The sequence below is a fragment of the Sinocyclocheilus rhinocerous genome, unplaced genomic scaffold (genome assembly GCF_001515625.1).
Source record: "Sinocyclocheilus rhinocerous isolate Xijiao unplaced genomic scaffold, SAMN03320098_v1.1 scaffold1463, whole genome shotgun sequence".
Lineage (NCBI taxonomy): Eukaryota > Metazoa > Chordata > Actinopteri > Cypriniformes > Cyprinidae > Sinocyclocheilus > Sinocyclocheilus rhinocerous.
In genome coordinates, this window is record NW_015642517.1 from 38810 (window position 1) to 56726 (window position 17917).

The following is a 17917-nucleotide window of genomic DNA, read 5'->3' on the forward strand; positions in this document are numbered from 1 at the left end:
TTCCATGAGGGTTACAATCACCTCTAATCTTCCATATGCACCTCAACGGTTGTTCATATGTGTAAGTGCTTCCGAAACCTCCTTCGGGAAGGATGGGGCTTCCGCACCGTTCCTGTTCCAAGTGGTACAGATACGTTTTCCCAGTGTTATCCAATCTCACTGAGTGGGTAGTGCTACGACAAGAGTGACTGGTCTTCTTGCTGCGAGCCCCGGCCTATACCAAAAAGGGGCAGCATCCATGGCGCTTTGGTAGGGATCCCAATTCGTCGGTCACCGACGTGACGTCGAGAGTGACCAACTGAAAGGGAACATCTCAGTTACGTATTTAACCCTCATTCCCTGAAGTACGTAATACATACAATACATACGTAACCGAGACATTATGCGTATTTGGCGTGCTGTCCGAGGGGAGTGCTCCGAGCTCAGAATTTTGGCCCGAACCCAGAGTACCCCCCTCACAGGTTAGGATAGGAGTAGTTGTAAGTGAGGAGATGGGGTGGTGGAGGGAAGCTGGAAAACTGTTGAGGAACAGAGGTAAGTCTGCTGTGTATATATACACTTGTTAATTAGGTTGATTACTGATTGTGCTCCTCTCGTGTTAATCAGGTTAATTATCTGAACGTGCTCCTCCAGAACTTTGTTAATAAAACAATTTCATGACAGAACTTTGGATTTAGCCAACACAGACTTGTTGCTGCTGTAGTTTTGTTACTCTGAATTTATTCTGCATCACTTAATGCACAGCTCTATTTTGACGGCTTGTCAGATAGTTTGTTCAGTCTATTGCTACAGTTATCACCGTTGCACCAATCTTACTCATGTTGTTCGGGTTCTCTATATTATCCATTCACAATTTTGCAAAAACTCCCGATATAATCAATGACTTACTACACAATCAATCTCTTATTTTCACCGTATGTATGCTTTTTTCTCGTTATAATAGCAAGATCTTGCGAGTATGTAGAGCTCCGTAAACTTGTGAAAACAAAAACTAGTTCAGAGCGGATTCTGACTAACCTACAGTAAACTGCTGATTGGCCATTAGGGGCTTTCGCAATGGAGGAACCTTTTTTATAAGCCATTTCTCCATACCAAGCACGCAAGGTTCGGGCTTGCATCCTTGGTAGTTCGGACTTGGCAAGTTCGACTCGGGAGGAGGACGCAAATCTAGTAATTCTGCTAATGGAACAGCAGTGCACTTGATAACATCACTCAGCTCGCCTTGGCTACTCCGCTTATCGTCACTGTATTTATATTTACAATAATATGAAATATGGTATCTAACACCACTGCCTCTTTTCAGCTCAGAACTCAAAACAGCTCAGATCACACCGTCTTCCATTCACCGGTTGTTGATGTTTGTAAATGCCGCACATAAAGACGTGGCTGTCGGCCGCTTTAGAGTTCCAGCTTCCAGTGCGAATACAACCAGTAAAACAGCCCAAGGGAGAAATTGGTTCTCTAGGGACCACCCTGCTGGCTAGCTCCTAGAACTGAGTTCCTATAACTACGTGGTGCGAAAGCCCCTATTGCTTTCAACAGAGATGCCTGTGATTTGCTACAATCGCTGCAAAACCAGAGCGTGCACAGAAAAACACACAGGAGCGTTTGAAAGTGGTTGACTTTGAGTGTGTACAGAATTGAGTTGGTACTACTGGTACTGTAAAAAGAGCCCCTGCAAGAAGAAGAAAATGGAGAATGTTACCACCAGTCTTACCTCAGTTTTTCCAGCTTACAGTGAGGATCCTTCAGTCCATCAGAGAGCAGCTTCACTCCTGATGCTCCTAGTTTATTCAGTGACAGATTCATATTTCTCATGTGTGAGGGGTTTGATTTCAGAGCTGAAGCCAGAGCACCACAACCTTCATCTGTAACACCACAATCCATCAACCTGCAGAGATTGAAGATGCATGGTGAACTGATACAAGCTGCGACTACAGAATAAAACGTAAAACATTCACATAAACATCATTACAGGACAAACAGTCCTAATCATGCAGCACCTATATACAAAAAAAAAAAACACTGTTAAAGACACTGTTGCTGTTTGCTGCCAGTTTTGATCCCAGTCACATTCATACACTGACCTCTACAATCATCAGCTCTTACACAGACACACAAAAATCTCCTCAGGTGCTTTAGTAAGCACTCTCCTTCTGACTGTCAGTGATGGGATTTTGTGGAAATTTAACCCTTTTGTTGCTTTGGTAAGATGCATGCTAAAGTCAAAATCATGTTCATGTGACCATGTTTTATCAGTGTAGTGATTGTTGTCAGTCTGACTTACTGAACTAATTTGGATTCTTTAACCACAGGCAGCAGCTTCTGAAGAACTTCATCTGCTGTATTTTGGGATCCAATAAACAGTTTTAGTTTGAAAACATCCATCCTCTGCTCTGATGTCAGCAACACATAAACCAGAGCTGACCACTGTGAAGAGGAGAGTTTGGTTTCTCTTATTTTTCCAGATTTCAGATAATCTTGGATCTCCTGCATCAGTGAATCATCACCCAGTTCATTCAGACAGTGGAACAGATTGATGGATCTCTCTGGAGTGCGATTCCTCCTGATCTTCAGCTTGATGTACTCAACTGTTTCCTCTTTGTTGTAGGAGCAGCTTCCTGTCTGTGTCAGTAGTTCTCGTAAGAGAGTCTGATTTGACTCCAATGAGAGACCCAGAAGAAAACGCAAGAAAAGGTCCAGATGTCCATTTTTACTCTTGAAGGCCTTTTTCACAGCTCTCTGATGCAGATCAGATAATGAAACATGTAAAGCCTTCTTTAAATGCTTCAAAGGACTAGAAGACAGAGTAATAAACACATTTCTGTTTTTTTTCATAAAGGACAGATGTGCATATAGAGCTGCTAGATGTTCCTGGATGCTCAGATGAACAAAGCAGAAGACTTTCCCCTGAAACAAGCCAAACTCCTCTCTGAAGATCTGAGTGCACAATCCTGAGTACACTCACTCTTCTGTCTCATCAATGCCACACTCTCTCAGGTCTTCCTCATAGAAGATCAGGTTGCCTTTCACAAGCTGCTGAAAAGCCAGTTTCCCCAGTTTGAGGATCATATCTTCATCTTTGACTTTCTTCTCATAGTCCTTCTCATGTCTGATGTTGGTCTGAATGATCAAGAAGTGTGTGTACATTTGAGTGAGAGTCTTGGGAATCTCTCCACTCTCTGCACGACTCAACATCTTCTCTAGAACAGTGGCTGAGATCACTGGATATTTCTATTTCTTTGGTTTCAGGGAAAAAGATATGAAGAATATCTGAAAGACTGAGTGTTTTGTCCTTCATCAAGTTGAGCTCTCTGAAAGGCAGTGGAAATATGAGCTGGACGTCCTGATCCTCTTTCCCTTCAGCCCAGTCCACAATGAACTTCTGCACAGACACTGTTTTTCCAATGCCAGCGACTCCCTTTGTCAGCACAGTTCTGATGGGTTTTTCTTGACCAGGTAAAGGTCTAAAGATGTCATTGCAGTTGATTGGTGTTTCCTCTGTTGCTGCTCTCCTGGATTGTGTCTCAATCTGTCTCACCTCATGCTCATTACTGATCTCTCCACTCTCACTCTCTGTGATGTAGAGCTCTGTGTAGATCTCATTCAGGAGTGTTGGGTTTCCCTGCTTTGATGTTCCTTCATACAGACACTCAAACTTCTTCACCAGATTTGATTTGATTGTGCTTTGGGCCAGCTGAGAGTCACTGAGAGAAAGAATAAAATAAGAGATTACAACATGAATTAAAGCGGTAAAATTGACAGTAATTTAAAGTGACACCTGCTAATCTAATGATGTCATTATCCACTGGATGCAGTGTTATGTAGCAGAAGCATAGATGTTATCACATATATAGCATTTGGGCCAAGTGGAAAAAAGTAATACAATTTTCTATCTAGGTTAAACCTAGAAATGTTGTACCTCAGATTTGATTGGTTTTTCCCATTAAATATTACTGACCTTCCCATAGATGCTTCACTCTTCATGGACACACAGCTGTGCTTCGGTGAGTTTGATCTCTGCCTGTAAAATTGACTTTAAAAGAATAGAAAAGTGTCTACTTAAGCAGATATTCAGTTAGGCAGAAGCACATCAAGGCAATGAGTACATATTAATTTCCCAAATGTTGACATGAATCATTTCTGCTTATTATATAAAGCCAGGCTGAATTATAATATGAAAAAGCGTGAAACTGAATGAAACATGTGACTAATAAGACAGAATGTTGATCAAAACTCCTTTGGGGGTTGGTCAACCATGCAGAGTTTCCTGAACCACATTCCGTAACAGAAACAGAGTTTAACAAAATACAATATATATATATATATACATACACGTACACGTAAAATACAATCAGAAAAGTTATACCTCAGATCTGTTGATATGTGTTTTTCTTCAAATGTTAGTATGTTGTCTTTAGAACGGTCACTGTTCATGGACACCTGCCTGTGAAACAGAGTTTAATAAAAAAAAAAAAGAAGAGAGACAAAACGATATAGAGAACGAACTTAAATTAATTGTACATGTAGATAAACCTAGCACAGAGAATTCATACCTATCTATCTAGACAGAAAGGTTGTACCTCAGATCAGTTGATGTGCGTTTCCCTTTAAATGTTAATATGTTGTTTTTAGAACAGTCATTCTGCATGGACACACGTTTGGAATCCAGTGAGTTTGATATCTGACTGTGGAACCAAAATTAATAGAACAAAGACAATAGAAAAGAGATAATAGAATAAAAACAAGAATTAGTTGATTTTACATGTCATATCATTCTTCTGTCTATACAAGAGAAGCTTTAGAAATGTTGAAGAATTATAACACTGCACAAGGATGATGTTACAGAGATAACAGCATCCTAACTCATAAGTAGGAATATGAGAAAACCACTCAGAATATCTTATCATTAGCCTATGGCACAACTACCATATTATAAGACATACAATGTATCTACTATAACATTATGATCATATAAAGATTTTGATGTACCTGCATTCTGGAGAAAAATCTCCATCGCTGAATGTTTCTTTGTCCTCCATGATTCATTAAGTCTGAATGAAGCTGCATGTGTATGTCTGACGAGTCAGAAACACTGACAATGTATTTAAATGTCATTGTTAATTTACTTGAACTTCACACTTGAATATTTTTTCTAACGTGTTTCCCAGTTTGTTTACAATTTGTTTATTTAAATGTTTAATTAAAATGATTAAATGAAATAAATACGAGTGAAAAGAATAAGCAGTTTTTTTGTTTTGTTTTCGAAATTGTGGCTTCTACAACATTTGGATGTTTAAAAGTGATGTTTCCTAATTTGCACTGATATATATGGCCTACATCTCCACCAATAAGAACATTTGACATAAGAAATCTTTCTTTAAATACTTAATTTTTAAGTTTTTAAAATACCTTCTTATAATAGTTACTTTAGTTAATGAGGAAGTCAAAAGCAGCTCACCTGACTAATGCTCACTCACTCTGATCAAAATCACACAGGTTCCCAACATGTTCGCATTTTCTCATGGAGTGTTTCATCATGTAAATTCCTGCATAGGCAACTACAAATTTTACTATTTAACACGATGCTCGGTTTTTCTCTTTTTAAAGAAATCTTATGTCCCGGTGTAAAATGGCGCACGGTAGAACTCTCAGAATGCTTTCATTTCTGGTAGCAAATGTTGCCAGACTTGTTTGGAGAGAATGCAGCTTATCCAGTTCATAAAAAATTCTGTTATGAGAAAGACACTAGTACAAGTTTTATTTACTTCCCATTTAGAGAAGATTTTATGATTCTCTTTTGACAAAAAATCATGTTATACAAGCTCAAATAGGAGATTATGAGTGTGGGAAAGGCTTTATGAGTTTTAAGCATAAGAAGCCGACCTCATACGTCATCCGCCCGGAGCTGCTTCTGTGTACAACTGTTGGCGCAAGCTACATTAACCCTTTAAAGTCTATTGGTTTTGAGCAACTCCCGCGTCTCCTTATTTCCTCATTCCCTTGCTCGCCGTGAGAGTGTGACAGGAATAGGGTATAAACAGGGTACTGGATAAAATAGGGCCTGAAAAGTCTTTTTTATAAATAAGAAAATTGAATTCACACACACACACACACACACATACACACACACACTTAGATAAGCCAGAGCTGCCAGTGGCACAGGCCTTTACTGAAAATACTAGTGTTCTAATCATTTTACCTACCACTGTATAATAAATCTATACATATAAATTATAAAGCCACATTTTAAGTTGTTTACCTTACAAGTTTTATTTTCATTTTCACCTGAGTTCAGTAGTTAATGTACAGTAGACATTAACCATTCCAGCGCGATCTTAATTTAAATAGCATAAACATTTAAGAGTATTAAATGCCTGTATTCACTACTCAGTCTCTACTGTAGCTCCCGTGTCCTATTTCCACAATGCATCGCGCTGTAACATCACGTTCCAATTCTCTATAGGCCATAAACATATGTGCCTGACTTGTTTCATAATTATCATGATAAGTGACAATGAAGGGTCTCTTCTTCATTTGAATGTTTATCTCGTCTCATTCTTCATCAAGGTTGTGTGTTTAGGGGCTCAACAGAACGGCTTGACTCAAAACTACATACAGAAGCTTCTGGCACTGGAGACAAACAACTACAGCGGCACTTCCATATTGGATCAGATTACAGACATCCAGAAATTACCTGCAGAAAACATCAGTTTGTTATTAAACACTACTGTAGATTCAAATGTTTCAGCAGAATCAGTGGAAGCAGAACATGTTTTGAGGGTAAACATCTGAGACAATGCCATGACAATTTAAATAAAATAAAACAAAGATTACAAAAACGTAAAATCATTTAACTTTACTTTCAAAGTGCAAATTGTTTTTTTTTAAGTAAATGAATCACTATAAAAGGCATACATTTTAACCCACTCTGGTTTGAAATGTATTGTAATAAGGACTGAACAGAAGATACACATATTGTCACAAACAACTGACAATATCATTATGTAAAATGTGGTGCCAGAACAAATGTCAATTCTGAAGAAACAAACAAAAGTTTTCTTTGTTTGACTTTGGATCAAGGATTGGATCATTCTGTAAAGTTACACAAGCACATGCGTGTGTGATGATCACTATGGGTTTGTGTTTGTTGAATCTGTTGAATGTGATGTCTGTCTGTAGTGTCTCTTTATTCACCATCAGCTGATCCAGAGAAGATCAGACTAACATTTTTAATCTGAAAGTAAAACACAGAGAGTCAAATATGTGTGACATTACTGCAGTATCCATGTTAGAAGAACTAAAACAAACTACTGTATTTGCATTATATGTCAATGATAACAAACAAGCATTATCTTGCATTGTTATTCGCTGCTGTGATAAACCCTGGAATGTCATAGCAATTCTACTGCAAAAGGGGTTGCCTACACTGCAATCACATTCTTCACACTGTCACTTTTTTACTATGATTATGGGCTTGATAACATCAGTTTGATCAAAGTATTGTTTACATGAGGATCAGACTAACATTTTTAATCTGAAAGTAAAACACAGAGAGTCAAATATGTGTGACATTACTGCAGTATCCATGTTAGAAGAACTAAAACAAACTACTGTATTTGCATTATATGTCAATGATAACAAACAAGCATTATCTTGCATTGTTATTCGCTGCTGTGATAAACCCTGGAATGTCATAGCAATTCTACTCCAAAAGGGTAGAATTGCAATCACATTCTTCACACTGTCACTTTTTTACTATGATTATGGGCTTGATAACATCAGTTTGATCAAAGTATTGTTTACATGAGGTAAGGTTTAATCAGAATTTTGCCTAAATCTCATTATAATCACATTATGAGGGTACATATAAATGTAGTCAATGATAAAAGCAAAATATTGTATTGTTTTGAAATAAAGTTAAGAATCAAAATCGTATTAAACATGTTTATAGTGTGTAAATAACTATTACCAAGAAAGTGACCTAAGACAAAGAAACTATTAACTTTTAATTAAAATTCTAACATTTTGAATCATCACTAGCTCACATAATCATCTCCAGTTTATAATCTGGATCATCCTTCAGATCAGAGAGCAGATCCACATCTGAGTCTCTTAATTTATTTCCAGACAGATCCAGTTCTCTGAGGTGTGAGGGGTTTGATCTCAGAGCTGAAGCCAGAGCAGCACAACCTTCATCTGTGACTCCACAATCACTCAACCTGTAGAGAACAATGACACTCTTCAGTCTCTCAGTTCATGATCTACAGCTCAGATAAGCAGGAACTTCACTATCAGAGAGAAAGACTTAATCCACAACACGATTAACAGCTCCAGTCTAAGATTCAGAACAGCTTCTTAAAGGGTTAGTTCAACCAAAAATGAAAATTAGGCTGCGTTTTACTCACCCCCGAGGCATCCTAGGTGTATATGACTTTCTTCTTTCAGACGAATCCAGTCGGAGTTCTATTAAAAATTGTCTTTGATCTTTCAAGCTGTTTAATGCCACTCAGCGGGTGTTGCATTGCTTCAGTCCAAAAGAACTTAAATAAAAATCGCCCATCCAAGAGCTTGAAAGATCAAAGACAATTTTTAATAGAACTCCGACTGGATTCGTCTGAAAGAAGAAAGTCATATCCACCTAGGATGCCTCGGGGGTGAGTAAAACGCAGCCTAATTTTCATTTTTGTGTGAACTAACCCTTTAATGCTGCTTGAGGGGGTTCATTTCAATATCATAAAAGAGTAATAAATTTTAGTCAGTACCTCAAAAACCTCAAAACATCTGTATGAAATAAAGCAGCTGTAACATGTTTACATTATCCAATCATGTTTATGCTTACTATAAATACAGTCAAATTAAATCAGATGCTTAAACATGACAATCATGACAATTAAACATCCACTTGAATTATATGACAGGACACTTTTGTTTTGATCGGTTTTGGTTTTAATTTTGTTCATTACTCATATAGAAAAATGAAAGATAATGTTGACACATTCATAAAATCTTACCGCAGTCTTTCCAGTTTACAGCGAGGATCCTTCAATCCATCAGAGAGCAGCGTCACTCCTGAGTCTCCTACATCATTTCTAGTCAGATCTAGTTCTCTCAGGTGTGAGGGGTTTGATCTCAGAGCTGAAGCCAGAGCAGCACAACCTTCATCTGTGACTCCACAATAACTCAACCTGTACAGAACAATGACATTTCTTCACTCTCTCAGTTTAGGATCTACAGCTCAGGTAAGCAAGCAGAAGCCAATGCTTATTACACCACCACTCACAATTTCGACATTTCACCAACAGCTTCTTTAAATAATTTATTCAACAATTTTTAAGAATAAAACCTTACTTTCAGTAATATAATTTTTGTATATTAAATATAAATATATAATATGTATTTATTCTTTGATTCACCGACAATATGCACACATTTATGAGGAAAATTAATAAAGGATCTACATTTCTTGGAAGTTTGTTCTCTCTGACAATGTTAATAGGTTATTAATGTTACTATACAAATGACTATGTTTCTACGGGACTGAGCAATAAATACATTTTTAAAAATTTGTTTTATTGTGTCCAATAAAAGGAAACAGGCAAACACTTGTATTTATGCATTGAAACAGTTGTTTTGTTTATTAATAAATGCTTGACAAAACAAAACACTTAAATTAAAACACAATATTAAACATTTAAGGTAATGAAGGGATTGTACGTAAATCCATAAAGCCTACAAAATTCTTTGAAATGCTTACATACTTTCAGTAAATATATACATTTGTGTTTGATCTTACAAGCTCTTTCCATATCTCTCCAGTCAATGTTGCCCTGCCTCAAGTTACAAAAAAAAGGGATGTACACCACCATGTAAAATGGAATCTAGTGAAGTCAGTGTGCACTTTTGCTAGTGCCACAATGTCATCATTTTTGTCATGAACAACCAGAGAGAACTTGCAGACAAGGCGAGCAAGTTTTATAAAGCTTAGGATTCGTTGAAGACTGACACACTAAGATGCCACAAAAAGTTTGGAAAGAATGAAAAATTATGTTAGAACCCTTTCCTCTCCAGTTTAAGTTTTGGTTTTAATTTTTGTTCATACTGACCATAGGAGGATGTTGAGACATTCATTCAATCTTACCACAGTGTTTCCAGTTTACAGTGAGGATCCTTCAGTCCAGCAGAGAGCAGATTTATTCCTGATGCATGAAGATGATTTCCAGTCAGATTTAGTTCTCTCAGGTGTGAGGAGATTGATCTCAGAACTGAAGCCAGAGCAACAAAACCTTCATCTGTGATGCCACACCACCTCAACCTATAAGGAACAATGACACTCTTCAGTCTCTCAGTTTAGAATCTGCAGTTCAGATAAGCAGAAACTTCACAATCAGAAAGAGAGACTTACTCCAAGACACGATTAACATGATTTAACTATTTAAAAATATTATGTATGTGTATGTGTGTGATTCTCAGAGAGATGATTTACCCCAGTTTCTCCAGTTTACAGTGAGGATCCTTCAGTAGATCAGAGAGCAGATTCACTCCTGATGCTCCTAGTTTATTTCCAGACAGATTCAGTTCTCTGAGGTGTGAGGGGTTTGATCTCAGAGCTGAAGCCAGATCGGCACAACCTTCATCTGTGACACCACAATAACTCAACCTGGAGAAAACAATGACATTTCTTCAGTCTCTCAGTTCTGGATCTACAGCTCAGGTAAGCAGGAACTTCACTATCAGAAAAAAGAGACTTAATCTAGCACAGTGGGTTGTTAGGGTTAGGCAATGGTCTGTCTACTCTGTTCTGTACTCTGTTCATCATGTGTACAACTACATCATGTGTTATTTTGCATCAGTTATCAGTTTAATTAAAAATGAAATCAAAGGAGTAATGCAATTGCAATATAATATTGTTGCCAGAATGTTTTTGTGCACTGCAACTGATTACTAAACACGTAGGTTTTTGAAACATTTTCAACTCAAGTAAATCTCTCGTCTACAAAATTACTCATTTAGTGAAAAGCTGTGTAGTAAGTGATACAACTGTATATTATCCATTAAATGGTCCCGTCTTTCTTGAGCTTGTTCGCTAGCCTTGGTTTGGTTGCTAGCTGGCATTGAGTTTTGTGATAAAATATTTAAACTCAAATCAATAATTTGTCTCCAATTATTTACTTATGTGGCAAGTAGGACTATAATAAGCAGGATAACATACAACCCGATGGTTCTTATCACCCAACACAAAGCAGAGGGTTCTGAAGTAAAAACTGTCAAAATTTTGGAAGTAATCTAATGAAGATTAAACAAACTCTAAAATTACATAATCATGACATTTTTTAAATTGTATTTAGTTTTTGATTATTTTGTTCAATATTGACCTTTATACAAACTTACCACAGTGTTTCCAGTTTACAGTGAGAATCCTTCAGTCCATCAGAGAGCAGATTCAGTCCTGATGCTCCTAGTTTGTTTCCAGACAGATTCAGTTCTCTCAGGTATGAGGGGTTTGATCTCAGAGCTGAAGCCAAAGCAACACAACCTTCATCTGTGACACCACACTTACACAACCTGTAGAGATTAAAGATGCATGGTGAACTGATACTAACTGCAATTATAAAATAAAATGTGTAAACTACAGATGTGATTTATAGAGGCAATACAACATTCACATAAACATTATTACAGGACAAACAGTCCTAAACACACAGCATCAATATACAAAAAATACACTGTTAAAGACACTGTTGCTGCCCATTTTGATCCCTGTGTGGATTATTTGACCACAGGCAGCAGCTTCTAAAGAACTTCATTTTTTCTTCCTATTTTGTGCTCCAATAAACGAATTTACTTAAATAAAAAATAAATAAAAAAATTCTGTTCTGATGTGTGATGTTTTGTTATTTGTCTGTCGGCACGAGGCTGCTGGTAATCAAATTTGTGCAGATATTCAGACCAACAGCACAATTGTGAGTCTGATACAACAGTTCAATAACATACATTAAAAATACAATATTGCCAGTTACTTTCTCTGTTTTTACTCCACTAATGAAAGTATTTTCAAAGCCACAACTAAATTATCCTCAGAGCAAAAGACAGTAGGTGTTTCGCTCCTGAATGAATGAGCACTTTCTTAAATGAATCTCATTAAAAACTATTTTTTTGATGTTGTAGGGCGCTCTGCATGTTTAATGGCCTCAACCTTACCAACTTGAGGGCGCATGACTCCATGTCCCAGTTTAAAAAGTCCTTGTTTGTGCGGGTGAGTAGTAGTAATTCATCTGTTTTGTTTGCTAGGGTGAGGAGATTCGCCAGATGAATGCTCGGCAGCGGAGGCCTAAAACCATGCTGTCGGAATTCCACGAACGCACCAGCATGCTTCCCTCATTTGCGTCGCTTGGAGCACTTGTATTGCAGCACATGACTAATGTAGCAGGTCTCAGTTTTGGCTATGGTGCACTTGTCTGGATGAATGGTAAGTCCAGCAGGCTTTATCCTGGATAGCACTTCCTTGAGATGCTGCAGATGGTTCTGCCAAGTCTTAATATATATGATAATGTCATCCAAGTATGCGGCGGCGGGCGAAATCCTCAGTGCCCCAGAGGATCTGATCAATCATCTTCTGAAAGGTGGCAGCGGCTCCATGAAGGAGGGACCCGGAAATGATAGTGTCCAAATGGAGTTTTGAAAGCTGTAAGTTCTTTGCTGTCTGGACTTAAGGGCTCTTGCCAATAGCCTTTTGATAGATCAATGGTTGTGAAGAATTTTGCGCTACCAAGTTTGTCTATCAACTCATCCACTCTGGGCATGGGGTAAGATCAAATTTACTCAATGAGTTGAACTTCTGAAAGTCTAGGCAAAAGCTGAATTATCCATTTTTTTTAGGTCCAAGCGTGATGGGGTTATTCCACTCATTGGATGATGGCTTTATAACCTGTTACCTGCCCATTTCTTCACTCTGGAGTTGTAGAAGTCCTAAAGGTTTCACACCAATTTTCCTTTCTGCTGTCCTAACAGTCCGTCTTCTTATATATGATTTGCTGGCTGACCCAAACCAGACAGTTATAGAAGTGCACACAACCGACTCAATAACAGCTGAGTAAAACGGTGTCATCTGCACCTGTAGCAGGTTGAACTTTTTCAGTTGACGAAGGAAGTACAACCTCTGCTGGGCCCTTTTCACAATGGAGTGTGAATGTGAATGTCCCACATCAGGTCCTTTGAGATGGTGGTGCCCAGGAATCTGAATGACTCCACTGCTGCCACTTCATGACCACAGACATTAAAGCAACAGGTCTGTAGTCATTTAGTCCTGTGATTTTTGGTTTCTTAGGTACAGGGATGATGGTGGAGCATTTGAAGCAGGATGGGACTTCACACAGCTCCAGTGATCTGTTGAAGATCAGCGTGAAGATGGATGACAGCTGGACAGCACAGGCTTTGAGGCAGGCTGGAGAGACACTGTGTGGGCCTTTGGTTTTCCTCATCTTCTGTTTCCTGAAGACTTTGCATACATCATCTTCACAGATCTGAAGTGCAGGCTGAGAAGCAGTAGAGGGGAGGGAGGTGTTGATGGCTGTGTTGTGAGACGGTCAGAGCGGGCGTGGGTGTGAGATCAGGCTTTTCAAACCTGCAGTAAAACTCATTCAAACACTTGGCTAAAAGTTTATTCTCCATACTGCTGGGGGATGATGTCTTGTAGCTGGTGATGGCTTTCTGGTCCTTCCACTCTAATGTAGGGTAGTTGCTTGAAAACTTTTTTCAGCTTTTTAGAGTAGTTTCTCATAGCCACTCTTATCTCCCTTTTCAGTGTGTATTTGGGCTGTAGGCATCCTCTTTGGACTGGTGAAGCTGTTTGAGTTTTGCATTGAACCAAGTTTTGTCATTGTTAAATGTTAAATAAGTCCTAGTGGAAACACACGTCCTCACAGAAACTGATGTAGGATGTCACGGTGTCTGTGAGCTAGAGAAATTAGTGGCTGCAGCCTCAAAAACACTCCATTCAGTGCAGTAGAAGCAGGCTTGTAAATCCCGCTCTGCTTCATTTGTCCATCTCTTTACAGTTCTTACTACTGGCTTAGCAGATTTACATTTCTGCTTGTAGGCTGGTAGAAGATGAACCAAACAGTGATCAGAGAGTCCCAGAGCCCCAGCGTCCTCACAGAAACTGATGTAGGATGTCACGGTGTCAGTGAGCTAGAGAAATTAGTGGCTGCAGCCTCAAAAACATTCCATTCAGTGCAGTAGAAGCAGGCTTGTAAATCCCGCTCTGCTTCATTTGTCCATCTCTTTACAGTTCTTACTACTGGCTTAGCAGATTTACATTTCTGCTTGTAGGCTGGTAGAAGATGAACCAAACAGTGATCAGAGAGTCCCAGAGCCCCAGAGTCCCAGAGTCCCTGGGGGCCATTTGATGTGCTGTATGTATTTAGGCAGTTCTCGGGTGAGATTAGCTTTATTAAAATCACAGAGAATGATAATGAAAGAGTCCGGGTAATGCTGCTGTGTGTGTGTGATCTGATCAGCCAGCTATTCTAGGGCCACGCTCACACACGCGTCAGGAGGAATGTATGCACTCACCAGAAAAAACAAGGAAAATTCCAGTGGCAAATAAAAAAAGTTTACAGTTAATGAAGAGAGCTTCCAAATTTGGGCAGCACATCTTCTTTAAAACTGTCGCGGCTATACACCAGCCATCCTTGATATAAAAACATAATCTCGTTTTCCCCGACGACTCAGTGACTCAATCCGCTCTGAACAGCCGGAAACCTGTTAGATGAAGTGCGCTGTCTGGGTTGGCGCCGTTCAACCCGGTTTCCGTGAAGGAAAGGGCAGCAGAGTTTAAAAAGTCCTTGTTTGTGCGGGTGAGGAGTAGTAGTTCGTTCGTTTTATTTACTAGGGAGAGGAGATTCGCCAGATGAATGCTCAGCAGTGGAGTCCTAACACCACGCTGTTGGAATTTCACGAGCGCACCAGCACGCTTCCCTCATTTGCATCGCTTGGAGCGCTTTTACAGGATCACAGCTCCTCTGACTAGAATGTGGAGTAAAACGTCAGATTGTTCAAAAGTCGGCAAAAAGTTATTTGGTGTGCTATTTCTGATGTCTAGGAGTTTGTCCCTACAGTAAAGCTGATTGGAAAAAAATCTACTTTAAACAGGACAAACAAAAATAGTAAAAGTACCAAGGTGCTACATACCGAGGAAGCCATCCGCAATGCCATCTTGATCGTCAAATGTATACACTGTATAAATGAACTGGAATTTTAACTATACAGATTTGGAAAATGACTCTTGTGTGTATGTGGTTATTTCTATTAATAATTAGGAGATATAAGATTATACTTACAGCAGAAAACTGCTGCTAACTTGTATTGATACACACATTAAGCACATAACTATAGACTCTATATAGAAGATGTAATGCATAAAAACCATGTTAACATGGCATTTGTGTATATGCGTGTGTGATATGGATGTATGCACTCAGTCCATGTATAGTCACAGGCTCACACAGTCTATGTGGACAAAACTGTTGTATCTCAAATTAGTTTATGTGTGCTCATGGAAAGGAGGATCTTGAGACATTTTATACAAACTTACCTCAGTATTTTCAGTTCACAAAGAGGATCCTGCAGTAGATCAGAAAGCTGCTTGACTCCAAAAACTCCCATTTCATTTCCAGACAGATCCAAGTGTTTTAGGTGTGAGGGGTTTGATCTCAGAGCTGAAGCCAGAGCAGCACAACCTTCATCTGTGACACCACAATGATTCAACCTGTAGAGAACAATGACACTCTTCAGTCTCTTAGTTCAGGATCTACAGATCAGATTAGCAAAAACTTCACAATCAGAGAGAGAGACTTAATCCACAACACGATTAATAGGTCCAGTCTAAGATTCAGACCAGCTTCTACACGGTGCTTGAGGAGATTAATTTCAGTCTCATAATGTAAGGATCTTTCATTTTACTCCAAAATCATCAACACATCTGTATCAAATGAAAGCAGTTGTCATAACTTCACATCATCTATATATTGTTGTAATGATATAAATCTTGTTGCTCAAACAGTAGAGCACGGCACAAGCAACACCAATATCATTGGTTCAATTCCCAAGGAATGCAAGAAACAATAAAATGTTTACCCTGAATGCAATGCAAGTCGCCTTGGATAAAAACATCTGCTAGATGCATGCATGAAAATGTAATTAAAATGATGTCAGACACTTTTTATAACACAATTATTCTAATTAAGTTTAAGGAAACATTCTCTTCAGTTATCTGAAGGTGTTTTTTTTTGTACTCGATATTCACAGTGCGATGAGAATGAAGGAGGATTTTGTAATTTTATACACTCTTACATCAGTTTCTCCAGTCTACAATGAACATCTTTTAGTCCAGCAGAAAGCAGATTAATTCCTGTGTCTCCTATGTTATTATAGTTCAGATCCAGTTCTCGGAGGTGTGAGGGGTTTGATCTCAGAGCTGAAGCCAGAGCAGCACAACCTTCATCTGTGACACCACAATCCCTCAACCTGTAGAGAACAATGACACTCTTCACACTCTCAGTTCTGGTATAAAATATATATGACATATATGAATTTATCATTTTGTTGCTTTGGTAAGAAAGCACATGCTAAAATCATAAATGTGATCGTGTTTTGTCAGTGTAGTGATTGCTGTCATTGTAACTTACTGAACTGATCTGGATTCTTTAACCACAGGCAGCAGCTTCTGAAGAACTTCATCTGCTGTATTGTGTGCTCCAATAAACTGGTTTAGATCAAAAACATCCATCTTCTGCTCTGATGTCAGCAACACATAAACCAGAGCTGACCACTGTGAAGAGGAGAGTTTGGTTTCTCTTATTTTTCCAGATTTCAGATAATCTTGGATCACCTGCATCAGTGAATCATCACCCAGTTCATTCAGACAGTGGAACAGATTGATGGATCTCTCTGGAGAGCGATTCCTCCTGATCTTCTGCTTGATGTACTCAACTGTTTCCTCTTTGTTGTAGAAGCAGCTTCCTGTCTGTGTCAGTAGTTCTTGTAAGAGAGTCTGATTGGACTCCAATGAGAGACCCAGAAGAAAACGCAGGAAAGATCCAGATGTCCATTCTTACTTTGTAAAGCCTCATCCACAGCTCTCTGATGCAAGCTAGATAATGATTTGTTCTGGTTAAAAATTTTAGGAAACTGACTTTGTTCAGTTCGGTCAAACACATTTACGTTGTTCTTCGTAAAGGAGAGGTGCACATATAGACCTGCTAGATGTTCCTGGATGCTCAGATGAACAAAGCTGAAGACTTTCCCTTGAAACAAGTCAAACTCCTCTCTGAAGATCTGAGTGCACAATCCTGAGTACACTGATGCTTCTGTCTCATCAATGCCACACTCTCTCAGGTCTTCCTCATAGAAGATCAGGTTGCCTTTCACAAGCTGCTGAAAAGCCAGTTTCCCCAGTTTGACAATCATGTCTTCATCTTTGACTTTCTTCTGAAAGCTCTGTGTAGATCTCATTCAGGAGTGTTGGGTTTCCCTGCTTCGCTGTTCCTTCATACAAGCACTGAAATTTCTTCAGCAGAATTAATTTGAATGTGCTTTCGACCAGCTGAGGGCCATGACTGAAAGATTAAAATAACAGGTCACAACATAAATTAAAGAGGTTAAAGTATTAGTGAAATAAATTAAGCTTATAAATCAAATATTTAAGCAAAATCACACATGCAACAGTGCTGCTGGTCTAAATATGGCATGGCTGTTATTTGGCCCTTTAAACAAGCTGTGCTTATAATCAGATCAACAGCACACTTGAGAATATGAATTTGGGTGAGTCCGTGTAGACAGAAATATTGTACCTCAGATTAGATGTGTTTTACCTGCATCCTGAAGAAAAATCTCCACCACTGAATGTTTCTGTGTC

General features: G+C 38.7%; 1 pseudogene; it reads right to left on the reverse strand.

Moving 5' to 3' along the window:
* LOC107755937 (uncharacterized) overlaps positions 1-17514 on the reverse strand; it is a 49279-nt pseudogene extending 31765 nt beyond the window's left edge.
* Positions 17515-17917: the final 403 nt, after the last annotated feature.